The sequence below is a fragment of the Eumetopias jubatus genome, unplaced genomic scaffold (genome assembly GCF_037043125.1).
Source record: "Eumetopias jubatus isolate StellerSeaLion01/CBP00866 unplaced genomic scaffold, mEumJub1_p1.0 scaffold_8, whole genome shotgun sequence".
In the NCBI taxonomy this organism is placed as follows: Eukaryota; Metazoa; Chordata; class Mammalia; order Carnivora; family Otariidae; genus Eumetopias; species Eumetopias jubatus.
This window is the reverse complement of record NW_028274814.1, coordinates 37,310,523-37,326,080: the sequence shown is the minus strand read 5'-3', so window position 1 is coordinate 37,326,080 and position 15,558 is coordinate 37,310,523. Positions and strand designations below refer to the sequence as shown.

Below are 15,558 nucleotides of genomic sequence, written 5' to 3'. Positions count from 1 at the left end.
CAAATCTAATTCATTTTATAGTATTTCTCTTTTTAGAAGGTGGATGACCTTTGTGATTTACAGGGGCACTCTGAGAAATCTCAATGACTGTTTTAGGCAATAACATATTCTGAAAAAATTTTTGTCTACATTTAGGGTCCAGTTTTTGGAAGGCAGCACCAAAAGTGTTGTCTGAGGCCATCTGGCATTTAAGTGAGGATCATGGGATACCTGAGAAACCAGAGCTGTTAATGAAACTAACAAAACCTTAGTTCTTTCATAAGTGATGAGCCTTTGTTCTTTGTAGGGTTTTTTCCCTTCAAGCAATCAATAATATAAGTTACCATAAAGTATCAAAAATTATTGTTTTACAGAATCTCTGCTATCCAGTTGGATTACACGGAAAGTAAAGAATAATCTTTCATTTTGGCAGTAAAGGCATCAATGAGTAAACCAAGAAAGCAAGACCATCAAAATAAGCAAACTTTGCCAAAGCTATGACATATTTCATAGCTTCTTTTCAGACTCAGTCATTTAACAGATCTGCAGGGGCGCCTGGGTGGCTCAGTCATTAAGTGTCTGCCTTCGGCTCGGGTCATGGTCCCAGGGTCCTGGGATCGAGCCCCGCATCAGGCTCCCTGCTGTCGGAAGCCTGCTTCTCCCTCTCCCACTCCCCCTGCTTGTGTTCCCTCTCTCGCTGTGTCTCTCTCTGTCAAATAAATAAATAAAATCTTAAAAAAAAACCAAAACAGATCTGCAGAAACATGAAAATGTTCTCATGAAAAGTGTTTTATAAAATATAGTATTTTTAAAAGTTCATGTTAACAAGCAACAAGCATCGGTATTTTCCAATGAATCAACAAATACTTTAAAAATTTCTCAGTTTTAATTTCAAACACAGAAAATATGATAAACCCACTTAATCAAAAGCTTTTGGGGTCCCCAATAATTTTCATGTGTAAAAGAATCTAGAGACAAAAAAGTGTGAGCAATGCTGCTTTGAGGAAAAAAAAACAAAACCCTTTTGCTTGAAAATTAAAAGCATATACACAAAGTTTTTATCTGCCATTCATATTAAGTATAACTTTTAACCAAACTAATTAACTTGTACTTCCCAGAGAACTAGGGGGTTGAGAGCTGTCACTCATGAACATTTTAGCAGACTAGCACAAGTCCTGAACACAATACATAACACAACTTTCTATAGCCCCCCCCACACCCCTTTCATACTTTCTCACATTAATAGTAGCCAAAGATAAAGCTTTTTAGTATATTAAAAAAAAAACCTTAAAATTATACCTAGTAATCAGTGTTTCAGTATTCTATGTATACAATGACTACCGATTAATTAACACAATTTAATATTATCCCAGGTTTTAGGTTACTTAAGCTTTATCTTCAAATACTGTTAAAATAAAAACACTGTCAGAATTTAACTGAATTTAGTTGAGAACAAATTTACATTTTTTATAACCTTAAACATTATGTAAGAGTAATGGTCTACCTGTACAAGTTTGGGCATGGTGGGAAGGTAAAATAAAATTTATTATATTGATTTACTGCATGTTGTTCATAATCAGTATTATATCTAATACTAATAAATCAGAGAAAAGATTTTTTTACACTAAATTATTAATTTATTCTCATTTGTCAAAGACTTAATAATGTAAATCTGCATTCTTAAAAAAAGCTTGTTTCTGTAAGAATTTTTTTTAAGTCTACTGCATTTAAATTATTTGGAGTGCAATTTCCTTGGGGCGCCTGACTGGCTCAGTCAGTGGAGCACGTGACTCTTAATCTTGGTGATTGTGGGGGTAAGAGACTGGGGGTAGAGATTACCTAAAAAAATAAAATTTAAAAAAAAGTGCAATCTCCATATTTTCTGGAAATTTTAGAAATACTTGACGTAGACATTTATTCAAGTCCACAAGCTGATCAGAGTTTCTCCAACTTAAGATACTTTACAACCTAACTCCCCAATAATTAAAGAAATTTGTTTCACATTTATACAATGAGAGGCAACGGCCTTTCTGAACTACAGACAGAGAGAGCTTGTGGCATCAATTCTACATCAGCTCCAGGTTGAGAATAAACATAGATACTGGTTCAGATGTCAGAGTTGTTCTTCCTGGTGGACACAAAATTCTGAACCAAACTGAACTCAAGAGACTAAGGACACAGTAAAGTCCAACAATCCAGCCTCTCTGTCATCCCTCATTCAACAGAGAATCCATTTGTCCATGGTGAGACCACAAACCCAAATCTTTGATCACTGATGCCACCACTGGGAATAATTGATCTGCATGTGCAAACCAGAAACCAAAACAAAACAAAGTCAGGAGAGAGAGGGAGGGAGACACACACACATTTGGCAAAGTCAAGAAACAAGTTCTGCTTAGCTACTGCCTCTGGCAGGTAAGAAAATACCATGTGAAGGAACCTGGGTGGCCTCAGTCGTTAAGCGTCTGCCTTCAGCTCTGGTCATGATCCCAGGGTTCAGGGAACCAGTCCCATGTCAAGCTCCCTGCTCAGCGGAGAGCCTGCTTCTCCCTCTGCCTGCCAATCCCCCTGCTTGTGCTCTCTCTCTCAAATAAATAAAACCTTAAAAAAAAGGAAAGAAAAGACTATGTGAATCCGTTGGGCATGCTTTTCAGTGGATGACCTCCCAAACCGCTAAATAAAAGAAAAAAAAAGTGAAACCGTGACTTTTGTACAAATTTAAAATGGACACGTGTCTGAGATTTCATTTAGTTCTCTAATTAATGAAGGAACTAATAAGAGGATACAACAGTTTTCTAAACAATGTGGATTTCTAAGGTCTGCCAGTTCTCACATCCGCTTTTATGAAAATAAAACCAACAGTGTAGAGCTGTAAGAAAAAGTCCTTCCCTTCAAGTGGGGTGAAGTCCAGTTACTTGGGGTGGATAGGTTCAAGGCAGAGCCAGAAAGACAGTCCCGACAACCCTGGGTGGCTCTGAGCCAGACTTCCTCCTTTACTCAGTCCCCAACAGGACCCCAATGGCTTCCCTAAGCCACTGACTTCTTCCTTTGGGTGTTGACTCTTACCAGTTTTCCCACGGGCTCTGACAACTCAAAGCAGGGAGGGTGTTGCCACTCTCACCCAAAACACATTTCTGTAAAAGGCACACTTTCACTCACCCGGCCCAACTGGGTCTACCAGGATTGGAGGAAGCTGGAGTGTACGATACTGGTCCCTCTCTAAGCTCCTCATTCTTCCCCACAGACACAGAAGAAAAGTCCTTAGAAATTCAAGTGCTCTGATTCTGTTCCCCCCTTTCCATCTCAAGGCATGGGACCACTGATCTAACCCAATGGTTTTTAACCCTGGCACACAGGAATCAACTGAGAAGCTTTAAAACATACTGAGTTGACATGATCTTACATGTAGAAAAGCCCAAGGAATCCACTAAAAAAACTACTGGAACTAATAAGTGAGTTCAGCAAGGCTACAGGACATAAGTATTGCAAGATCAATTGTACTTCTATACATCAGCAATCAACAAGCCAAAAATGAAATTAAGAAAGCAATTACCTTTATAACAGCATCAAGAAAAAGAGAACACTTAGGAATACAGTTAACAAAAGTAACATAAGATTTGTACACTAAAAACTACAAATACTGTTGAAAGAAACTAAAGAGCTAAATAAATGAAAAGCCGTGAGATGCTTATAGATTGGGAGAATTATTATGGTTAAGATAGCAATACTCCCCAAAACTGACTTATAGATTTAATGCAATTCCTCTCTGACTCCCAGCTGGCTTTTTTTTTTTTTTTTCCCCAGAAAGTTACAGATGGCTCCTATAATTCATATGGAAATGCAAGGGGCACAGAACAGGCAATCTTGAAAAAGAACAAGGTGGTGGACTCACACTCCCCAATTTCAAAACTTACTACTAAGCTAATCAAGACAGTGTGGTATTGCAAAGGATAAACATAAGATCAGTGGACTAGCAATGACAGTCCAGAAATAAACTCTAATATTTATGGTTAATTGATCATTGACAAAGGGGGCAAGACCAGGTAAAAAGTTGTCTTTTCAACAAATGGTGCTGGGCCAAATGGGTATCCACAAGCCCCTACCTCATATCATATACAAAAATTAACTCAAAATAGATCATAGAACTAACCCAAGAGCTAAAACTATAAAATTCTTAGAACGCAGGAATAAAACTTCATGACCGTGGGTCAGGCAATGATTTCTTAGATATGACACCACAAAATTAAGTAATATAAGAAAAAAACAGATAAACTGGACTTCTTGAAAATTAACTCCCAGGAACTGGCTGGCTCAGTGGGTAGAGCATGCAACTCTTGATCTCAGGGTTATAAGTTCAAGCCCCATGTTATGTGTAGAGATTACTTAAAAATAAAATCTTTTTTTTTTTTAAAGATTTTGTTTATTTATTTGATAGAGACAGAGATAATGAGAGAGGGAACACAGCAGGGGGAGTGGGAGAGGGAGAAGCAGGCTTCCCCCAGAGCAGGGAGACCGATGCGGGCTGGGATCTCCCTCTCCCACTCCCCCTGCTGTGTTCCCTCTCTCGCTGTCTCTCTCTGTCAAATAAACAAACAAAATCTTAAAATAAAAAATAAAAAATAAAAAATAAAATCTTAAAAAAAAAGGAAAAGAAAATTAACTCTTTTGCTTGAAAAGATACCACTAAGAAAGTGAAAAGACGACCCATGGAATGGAGGAAAATATTTGCAAATCATTAATCTGACAAGGACTGACAACAAAGAATTCTTATAACAACAATGAAAAGACAACCTGATTAAAAATTGGGCAGAAGATTTGAACAGGATTGGGGTGCCTGGGTGGCTCAGTGGTTGGGTGTCTAACTTCAGCTCAGGTCATGGTCCCAGGGTCCTGGGATCAAGCCCAACACCCCACCCACTCCCCACTCCCCCCAGGATCGAGCCAATCAGGCTCCCTGCTCAGCGGGAAGCCTGCTTCTCCCTCTCCCACTCCCCCTGCTTGTGTTCCCTCTCTCGCTGTGTCTCTGTCAAATAAATAAATAAAATCTTAAAAAATATATTAAAAAAAAAGATTTGAACAGGATCCAGAAAAGATACTCAAATGGCCAATAAGCTCATGGAAAATATGCTCAACATGATTAGCCATTATAAAAATACTAATCAAAACCACAATGAAGGGGCACCTGAGTGGCTCAGTCGTTAAGTGTCTGTCTGCCTTTGGCTCAGGTCATGATCCTGGCATCCTGGGATGGACGTCAGGCTCCCTGCTCTGTGGGAAACCTGCTTCTCCCTCTCCCACTCCCCCTGCCTGTGTTCCCTCTCTCGCTGTCTCTCTTTGTCAAATAAATAAATAAAATCCTTAAAAAAAAAAAAAAACCACAATGGAGCCACTAGGATGGCTAAGCTAAAAAAGATGGATAAAAGCAAGTGGTAACAAGGATGTGGAGAAACTGGACCCCTCAGACATTGCTGGTAGGAATGTAAAATGATGCAGCTTCCTTTAGAAAGTTTGGCAGCTCCTCAAACAATTAAACACAGTTATCAAGTGACCCAGCAATTCTACTCCTAGGCATATATCTAAGAGAAATGAAAACATATGCCCACAGAAAAACCTGTACATGAATGTTCATAGCAGCATTATCCATAATCGTTAGAAAGTAGAAATGTTCATTGAACCCAAATGTTCAATGTTTAATGAATGCATAAACAAAACGTGGTACCTCTATTACAATGGAATATTATCTGACCGTGAAAAGGAATGAAGGTCTGATTCACGTTACAACATGGATGGACCGAAAACATGCAAAGTGAAAGAGGCACAAAAGGCCACGTTTTGTATGATCCCACTTACGGGAACTCTCAGAATACAGAGATCCAAAGAGACAGTGGATTAGGTGCCAAGAGCTGCAGAGACAGTGGGACTAGGGCATGATTAATAATGTGTACGGAATTTCTTTTGGGGCTGTTGAAATTAGATTGTGGTGATGGTTGAAACAACTCTGTGAATATAATAAAAACCACTTTAAATGGGTGAATATTTGGTATGTGAAATATCTCAATAAAGTGGTTAAAAAAAGGCAGACAGTAATGTATGATGATTAACATCATAATAAAAAATTTAAAAAAAAAATTTAAAAAAAGGCAGCCTGAGAAAGTATGTTCTGAAAAGGCAGGAGCCTCTTTCTCAGGTACCTGAGGCCATCCCCTCACACAGGTCCACTGCTCTACCCAGGTCTGCAAAAGTCCACCATCCTGGGTGCTAAAGGCCTCCATCCTAGAGTCTCCTGCTTGCCCTCCCCTGCCTAGGCCCTTCAGAAAGATCTGTGCACACGGGGTGGGGCAAGACAGGCATCCCAGAGGCTACTCCAAAATGTCTAGCTCAGCCTTTGTCCTTGCCAACTCCTCTACAACCCTAACTGCCTTCCTCTTAGAGCTTAGTCATGGGGAAGAAAAGAGACGTTACCAAGACCCCAGATCACGCTGCCCAGGGGGCTGCTCCCATGTGGCCTTCAGAGCGAGGCATGGCTGGCTGGCGGGGCAGCTGAATGGAGCAGGAGGAGAAGGTGGGCCAGCCAAGTATGCACGGCAGGGGCTCCCATGGGTAAGCAACAACCCTCCCACCTCCCAAGTTCTAGCAGGTTCTGGTTCCTCATCTAGGCAAAGGGATGATAACCTGTATCTGGAATGGTGCAGGGTGTGAAAATAGTCAGTACAATCATTTTACACACAGATAAGCACCACCCCAGTGAGATGTTGTCACCAACAACGGCTCTGGACTCAGCTCCCCAGGCGGCCAGGAAAGAGTCTGGGAGGTTGGATGTTACCAAGGTTTCTAGGAGATATCCCTGGGAGAAACCAGGCTTTTTGAGACATGATGGACACCTGGGGCCAACTGGTCTCACGGTGGGGAATTTGGGGACCAAAGAAAGTATGATGTTCTCCTTAAGGCTTGCTGTCACCCAATCCCAGGGGCCTGCCAGCCCGCCAACCCACTGACCTCACAACCCTAACCCTACCCTCTCTCCAGGACAGGGTGAGGAAATACCTGCTGGAAAGTTGAGAAGAGGTTCCAGTTAAGGGCCCTTTACCTCCTCTACGATAGGACGGCCTGCCTTGATTCCAGGGTCAAGGGGGTGCTGAGCCTCTGCCCTCTCCCCACCCCTGCTACCATACATAGAGGTGTCTGGGCCCAGAAGAAAGAGGAGGGACAGTCCCAAACACAGTGCCCTCCCTCACCAGAAGTCAGCACCTAAAGCTCAGGATTCTCCAGAGGCTGTGGCCTCCTTTCTGTCTCCAAGGAGCTGCCTGCCAGTGCAGAAGCCCCTCCCAGCCCTTCCCATATGGATCTGACTTCCCAGATGGTGATCCATTATAAATAACACCCTCACTAATGCTGAGAGGGGCTGCTGGTGCTGTGACTCATTTACCCGGCTGGCCTTCTCCCAAACTGAGGCACACAAATGCCTCAGACCTCAGGCCTCGTTTACTGCTCATGGGACCAGAGTTACTCAGCCCCAGGTCACTCTCCAGCACTTACTCCCAGGTGGGAACCCTACACCACCTCCCACAGCCTTCCTGACTCAGCCCCTATCCCCCACCCCCCATCTACTACCTCCTCCTCTGCTCCCTTACTCCGGTCATGTCTCCTGCTGTCCCCAAGCCCTAACTCAACACTAGTCCCCCAGACTTCAGCTGGCTCTCCCTGGACAGATGAAAACCCCAGAAAAACCCCAAACTCCCTAAGTCCCTGGGGCCCAGCAGCATTTAAGAGGCTCATGCATTCCCAGCCCACAGAGAGATCCTCTAAAGAGGGAGAGATACCCGGGTCACAGCTGGCTCTCAACCTGCCAAGTGACCTCCCTTTCCCTATTTGTAAAAAGGGCACTCCCTGCCTCATGAGATTCTTACCCTTCGCTTTGGCTTGGCCGGGGAGGGGTATGGCGAGGGGTGCGCACGAGGGTGTGGAGATCCAAGCGGAAGCTCCTGGGACGTGGCCCGGTCCTGGACCCAGGGCTGTGACCATCCAAACACTTGCCTAAATATGAGGATATACGTGAGAAACACCCCACCACTGATGTTTCACATCTGCAGAATTTCACAGAATTCGGTTGAGAATTAAAATGACAGAGTTATGCAAATGAAACCAACTACAGATGCACAGATGCCCACTGACAGAAAAACAGCAACACCAATGCTGGCCTCAGATAAAAGCTCAGACAGCCACCCCACCTCCCACCACTACGCTACATTTGGCACTCCAAAAACTGGCCGGCATATCAGCAACTGCAGACCTGCCCCACGGGTCAGCACAGACAGCAGCACGGCAGGAGCTTATTAAGTGCGGGCTTGGGAGCCCATTCAGACCAGGCAGAAGCCCAGGCACAAAGCTCTGCCAGGATGTCCATGGTGATCCCGACACGCTGGACCCAGAAGGCACACCTCTCTTCACATGTGGCAGCCCCACTTCCGTGCAGCCCACATCCTTCCATGAGGGCAACCGGCCACTCTGGGTGTCTGAACGTAACCAGCCCCCTTTTAAACCTGGTCTATGACTCAGAGAGGGTGATGAAACTCCACCGCCTGGCACCCATCTCCAACACCCAACACCAAGCTGATAGGATTACCAAGGGGAGAGGTCAGTTTAAAACAAACCACTTCCTCATTTTCTAAGCTGGTGGCTTTTAGGACCCTGGACACAAAAAGCCAACCACGATTTCCATTCGATGGTTGCTTTATGGTTCATCCAGATCATCAAGTCTGCCTTTCATTTGAAACTCCCCCATTTTGACCTCTGCAGGCAGAAAGAGAAGGAGGGGAAGGCAGGGAAAGGACTGAACCTCAGGGATGGGAGGCTGGGGAACCTGCTGGGCAAAATCCCACCCAGAGGGTCCACGCATGGCACTGCTCCCTGAAGCTTCATCCTGTCCCACGCACATCACTAGCTGCCTGCAGGAGAGGGGAGTCAGAAAGGCCACGGCCATTCTCTCTGTTCCTCGCCCCTTCACGTCTAACTGGTGTAGAGGTGCAGAGGTAGATGGGCTGAATTTGGAAAATGGACGAGTAGCCTGGAAATCCAGGCAGTGTAATGTAATACTGAGAGCTGGGACTCTAGGGTCTGACTCCCTCAGTTGTGACCCTGGGCAAGTTACTTAATGCTCCCCCATCTGAAGAATAAGGATGATAACCTTGCTTCTGATTACTGTGATGTCCAAATGAGCTAACTAATACACATAAAGTTCTTTACGTGTATGTCTGGCCCACAGCGAGCTCTGTATGTTATCACCATCCTCATTTAGCTTTTTCAGACCCCTCAGTGGCTTTGGGCAAGGACGGGTATGGCCTGGGGGGTGGCCAGCCAGGTGTGGCAGCCAAGGTGCTGCTAATGGGATCCTATGCATAGGAGGCCCAGTAGGGTAGATAGCTGGCCTCAGGGGGCATCCAGGGCGGCACTGCCCTCCCAAGCCCCAGACTGACAAATGGTCACCGGAGGTACAACCACAGAAAGGACTTCCAATGGCCACAGCTCTAGAGTGAGTCTTCTCAGGAGCTAGGAATCCAGAGCCAGCATCCTGCGTACTACCACCAAGGAACACACAGTCCTTGATCATGATGGTGACCTCCTGTCACAGTCCCTTGCACTAGAGAAAAAGAGAACAGCTCCAATGTCATTCACTGCCCTTCTCAAGCCAAGACTCTTGTCCTGGAAGACTCCATCTCATATCTTGCTCCTCCATGTGGCCTCAGCACTCCTGACAGGCCGTTCTCATTTGCCAATGAGTGAAACCTGCAGTTCCTCCAGTGGGTCTCCCCAGGTTGGCTAAGGCTGTGAGCTTCCCTGGGCGAGGCCTCGGAGGAGGGCATGCAGTGCCCATTCCCACCTAGAGATACCTCTTCCCCACCTAGGCACCCCTCCCCCAGCATTCCTGCACTGCCCTGAGTGCACTTTCCCACCTTATTCAACTAGCAAGATCCTATTCATTCTTCAGAGTCCCATTCAGATGGCCTAACCTCCTCAGACAAAAACAGCAACCCACCCCATGTTCCCAAAGCTCTTTGCAACAAACACACTAAAGCCTACGTCCTGATGTATGACAGTAGCCAGTTTATGTCTCCATTCCCATGGGACAGCACCCTGTCCCTCATGAACCACACCGCATGGGCACTGGGCACCTCAGTACTCAAGGAGGCCCATGAGAAGGCTGCCTTTAAACCCCACTTATGAAGTGCCTCACAAGGCCTCCTGTGGGTGCTGACCCTGTACCTCTTCTCTCCCTGGGCAGGCAGGAGGGACAGAACACACACATGCCCGGCAGCAATGAAAGGCTTGACATCTATCCTCTCTTCCCAACAAGGCCTTACTAGAGCTCTGCCCACCTCAACTTCTAAAACCAGAAGTCCCTTTCCCACTTTCCTTCTAGTTCCAAAACCAGACTATCTTCCAGGAACAGTCACTGATGACTTCCAGTGGATGCTCAGGGCCCTGGTTCAAGGTCTGTCTCAAGATGGCACAGACCAGGGGCGCCTGGGTGGCTCAGTCGGTTGAGTGTCTGCCTTTGGCTCAGGTTGTGGGATGGAGCCCCTGCTTCTGGCTCCCTGCTCAGTGGGGAGCCTGCTTCTCCCTCTCCCTCTGCTGCTCCCCCTGCTTGTGCTTACATCCAAGTGCTCACACTCTCTGTCAAATAAATAAATAAAATCTTAAAAAAAAAAAAAAGGCAGAGACCAAGGCCCAGGAAAGCCTTTCCCAACTCAGAGCCTGCCACTTGCCCCAGATGGGTGGAGATGGAATGTGGACAAACCACATCCTTCAGCAGCTTCCCCAGCTCCCTTCTATAGAGAGACCAGCTGAGATGCTACCAAGTGAGGCTTGGGCAGACAGATAAGATTTGCAGGAAGGGCAGGCAGGCTTGGCAGTGGAATTAGTTGCCTGAAAATGTGGGGGTGCTTTGTGCTGGGTTTCTCACCTGCTCCTCAATCCCTTCCAGACCAATCCAATCCCAGAAGGCCTCACCTGTGTTCCTCAAGCTCATCCCCCACTGTCACCACCACTGTCCCTCCATGACCCCAGCAAAATCCCTGCCAGCCCGGCCACTCTGTAGTTGAGGGCTTTAGGGCTCTCCCAGGGTTCCCTGGGGTCACAAAGTCATTCAAAAAACTGATTTCTACCACCAGCCAGTATATGCATGTAATTTCTAACAGTTCTAAGACAGGCTCTCTGGCCACCCTGAGGCAGGGGTAAGAAGGGAAAAGTGCCCGAGACCAGAATCCAAGGTCCGCGTCTGGATTTAGGTTCTCGATCTGGTGCTGAACAGACAGATGTGTGACCTGAACTCGTCCCTTCCCGTCGGTTTTTTCCTCTGAGGTTGGACCGGCAGCCGCTAGTCTCACTGTCTTAAGTCCTCAACTCACCACCCCCGCCACCGCACCCCGGCCGAGGCCCCACCAGCCACCGGCCAAACCCAAAGACTCGCTCGGAGAGGACACAATAAAGCCATCTCTAGCCTACCCAAGGAGAGGGCCGCTCCGGCCACTAGCCACTGGACAGAATCCGAGGGCCGCGCGCGGGCCCCGCTCCCCAGGCTGCCCCTGTATCCCCCTTCCACCGACGGGGCCGTTCCGGCGATGTCTGGGCCGCGAGGACCCAAGGAGGGGCCCAGGCGGACGGGAGGCGGGGTGAAAGGCTGCCTCGACGCCGGGGGCCAAGGGCCGGCAGGCTCTAACCGCGCGGGCCCACGGGGCGCTCCGGACGAGGTGGCACCTGGCGGCCCCCACTCCCGGGCGCAGGCGGTCCGGGACTGTGCCTGAGAGGGTCGGGCCGCCGGCGAGCACTGAGCCAGCCCGGCGCCTGGCAGGCAGGGGCTCCTAAGCTTGCAGCTCAGCGCAGACGGCCGCGCGTGGTAGCGGGGGCTACTCACCCACCCAGCGGCCGTGGCAGCAGGCCGAGTGGCTAGCAGGGGAGCCGGGGGCCGGGAGCCGCGCAAGACACGCTGGAGGCAAAGTCCCCGGGGCGCGCGCAGTACGCAGCCGCCGTGCTCCCACTTCCTTTATTTCCCGCCCGCCACGGCCGACCCCGCCCCCGGCCCGCCCCCCGCCGGAGCCTACCGGGAAACCCCCGCGCGCTGTGCGGGAGCCCCCGTCCCTAGAGCCCGGCTGGGGACCGCGACTCCCGCCTGGCAGATCAGCCGAGGATACAGTGGACTTCCACCCTCAGACCGTGGTCCCTATCAAGGTGGCCATCTGGGGAGGTTGGTCACGCATTCCGGCGATGCAGGGATTATTCCTAATGTTCCTTGCTGGGAAGGGCTTTCAGAATCCTCACGAGCTGTTCTTGGAGTAGCCGGGTTGGGGGGCGGGGGGTTGTGATTCCCGGTAATAACCTCGTGAAGCCATTCACCAGTGCCTGTGCCCAGTTATCGCCACAACGGCACAGCCAAAGCAGAAACATGTGACTCCCAACAAAAGAGAAAAACAATCAGGAAAACAATTTTTGTGGAAATCATGAGAAAACAAATAGGACTATGGAAGTTGCTACACCTGAACAGAGTAGTATAAACTGAATTTTATATTTTTAAAGATTTTATTTATTTGAGAGAGAGCACAAGTAGGGGGAGGGGCAGAAGGAGAAGCCGGTTCTCCACTGAGCAGGGAGGGAGCCCGCTATGAGGTTCAAATCCAGGACTCTGGGATCATGACCTGAGCCACCAAGGCGTCCCTAGAAACTGAATTTTAAAGAAGAAAAAGATTGGAAGGAAATACAACAAAAAATCATCACAAGGTTACATTAAAATAATAAAAATCACAGTGATTTTTTTTTTTTACTTTTTGCTTTTTTGTGTTTTCCAATTTTTCTGAAAGGATGGTGGCAATAATTTTACAGTGATTGAAAACAATTATAATGAAAATCACATAATGGAATGGTTTGTTAAATTTAGGTAGCATTATCTGTATTTCAAGTTGATTTCTTTACCAGAGCTGCATGTTCAAGTGATTAAAGTATAAATAGCAAGTAATATTTTGTAAAGGGGTTGTCTCTGAGGTTTCTGGCAGCCAAAGCAAGAGAGGTTAATTTCACAGTTCTATAAAGAGAGAATGGAGCATACCAATTTCCACTTCAAGAGTGTCCAAGCTTAACTTGCACCTAACTGTAAATGAAATTTCTGGGTTTTGTGTGCAGCTTAACTTGGCTCTGAAGGAGGTGTCAGAGGGTACAATCTAGAAATTTTGAGCAAGAACAGGTTCATTCCAATAAATATATTTCCTCCAAGGATGACCTCTTTGAAGGGGGCACAGGATGCCTGAGATCAGAGTACAAATGACACATGGATAGTCCCAGCTCGATACTTTCTCCCAGGGGAGGCAGATGCAGTGCATGCTGGGGTCAGAGGGGGCAGAGGGGGGCAGAGGCTGTGTGCCGCACCCAGGACAGACCCTCTTCATTTGGGCAGCAGAGTCTGGCCTACCTAAGCTATAAGTCACTTCTGGCACCAGTACGTTTCTAGGACTATAAATGTGTTTCTCATACTGTATGTGGACCAACCAGGCTATATCATGCTCCCCAAGGAGCAGTTCCCCGGTTCAAACTTCTCATCAGGAGTTGTTTATCTTCTAACTCCTATGCAAATAACTAGTAATCCTTCCCAACTCAACACTACTCAACTCTCCTGATTGCTCAGCACTTCTGATTGCTAAACTTTGAACAATGGATGATATACTTCTCTGTCTCCCTACACAGGACTCTAAACATGATTTCATTTTTTCCATGCCTCCAGCCACCTTCTCTAGCATGGTCTTCTGTCCTGTGAAATGCTGCTCTGGCTCTGGGCAGCACTCTCGTGTTCCATCTCCAGAAGATGCATGTCTGCTCACTGATCCATGCATCCCCAAATATGGTGGCCACAGCAGTGCCGCCATGAACATTCTCCTACTAGTCTTTTTGTGAACATATGTTTTCACTTCTCTTGAGTATAATACCTAGGAGTGGCACTGCTGGGTCATAGGGTGAGGAATGTTCAACTGTATTACCAACATCCAGTTTTTCAAAGTGGCTATACCTGCTTGCACTTCCATCAGCAGCGTGTGAGCATCCCAGCAACTCCATGAATCCCTGTGGCTCTCCCCTGCACCACCAGCACCCTGGTGCATGCCACCATATCCCCCTATCATAGCAATAGCTTCTTAACAGGGAGGGGCTCCCTATATTCTTCCTCCTTTTATAAAATGTCAGATGGTGTCACTACACTCTTTAAAGTCCTCGATGGTTTCCCAAGGCTTTTTTTAACAGCCTCCGAGCTGCACCCTCTTTAAGCTCAAATCCTACTACTGTCCCCTTGTTATTCTGCCTCAGCCCCAACAGCCTCTGTGCTTTCCCTGGCCCTGGCTTCATTTCCTCCACAGCATCTCTCACAACCTGAAATATTCTATAATTCTTCATTTGTGTTGGACTGTCTCCCCCCACTGGGAAATAATCTCCACAAGGAGGACAGGGACTTGTTTTATTCATATTCTTGTCTTGGTCCCTAAAACAGTGTTTGGTACTCATGGGTGCTCAACAGATAGAATAACTATGTCGACAAGAAAAACAGCAGGTGGTATCAGGTGCTGTGTGGAAGACTGAACAGGGCACTGCGAGGGCAGGTGAGCGATGGGTGGCTCAGGAGCTGGGTCACCTGATGCCTGAAAGAAAAGGGGAGCAGATGTGACAGGAGGAGGCAGAGCATTGTGGACACGGGAAGCATCTACAGCAAGCCGTGCCAATGCAGGAAGGAGCCCAAGGTAGCTGGTGGATAGCGGGTGCAGGGTGACAGCAGGGAGGCTTGGGGACAGGCTGGGTGAGGAGTCAGGTCTTTGTCCTGCAGGGTGGGATCTGTGCCAATCGGCCCCCAAATTCATTGTGTCTCCTATTTAGCTTCTTGCATTCAGGGTAGCTTCTCCCCACTCCAATCCCCAGTTCTAACTTGCTGCTTCTGTTATGCTTTGGTCTTTAAAATCTGTCAGCATTTTTTGTAAATTAAGAGAGTATGATGCTTCTCACAAAGGCAAGTCTATAGGGTCAGGAAACCTAGCAGTGGCTGCCAGCCACTGGAAGGGGAGGGACTCTAAGGGAAGACTGGAATGATGGAATATTTCTATATGCTCATTGTGGTGGTTGTTACATGACTGTATGCTTTTGTCAACATTCATAGAATTCCACACTAACAGGTGAATTTTATCGTATGTAAAAATGATACCTTAATTCAAAAATGAAACTGTAAATACACAAATAAGTTGTTTATCTTCTAACTCCTTCTAACTCATTACTCATCTTCTTATCCTTCTAACTCATTACTAAGAGAATGATGCTCTTAGTAATGAAGACAGAACACAGCACCCTGGGGCGCCTGGGTGGCTCAGTCAGTTAAGGGTCTGCCTTCGGCTCAGGTCATGATCCCAGGGTCCTGGGATCAAGCCCCACATCAGGCTCCCTGCTCAGTGGAGAGTCTGCTTCTCCCTCCCCCTCTTTTTGCCTTTCCTTCCCCCTCTCTTTGTTCCTCCTCCTCCCCCTGCTCATGCTCGCGCTCTCTCTCTCTCAAATCAATAAATAAAA

At 47.1% G+C, this 15,558-nt stretch overlaps 1 protein-coding gene across 4 annotated transcripts in view; it reads right to left on the bottom strand.

Annotated features, from left to right (window-relative positions):
* Positions 1–12,001, bottom strand: part of BID (BH3 interacting domain death agonist) — a 48,102-nt gene extending 36,101 nt beyond the window's left edge. For 2 of the 4 annotated variants that reach the window (XR_015768812.1, XM_028120995.2), the window contains exon 1: positions 11,891–11,980. The gene's annotated coding sequence lies outside the window, so the exon portion shown is untranslated. Of the gene's footprint in view, positions 1–7,886; positions 8,014–11,890 lie in introns of all 4 variants that reach the window. The other 2 variants (XM_088025845.1, XM_088025846.1) reach the window with 2 other exon arrangements.
* Between the last annotated feature and the right edge of the window lie 3,557 nt (positions 12,002–15,558).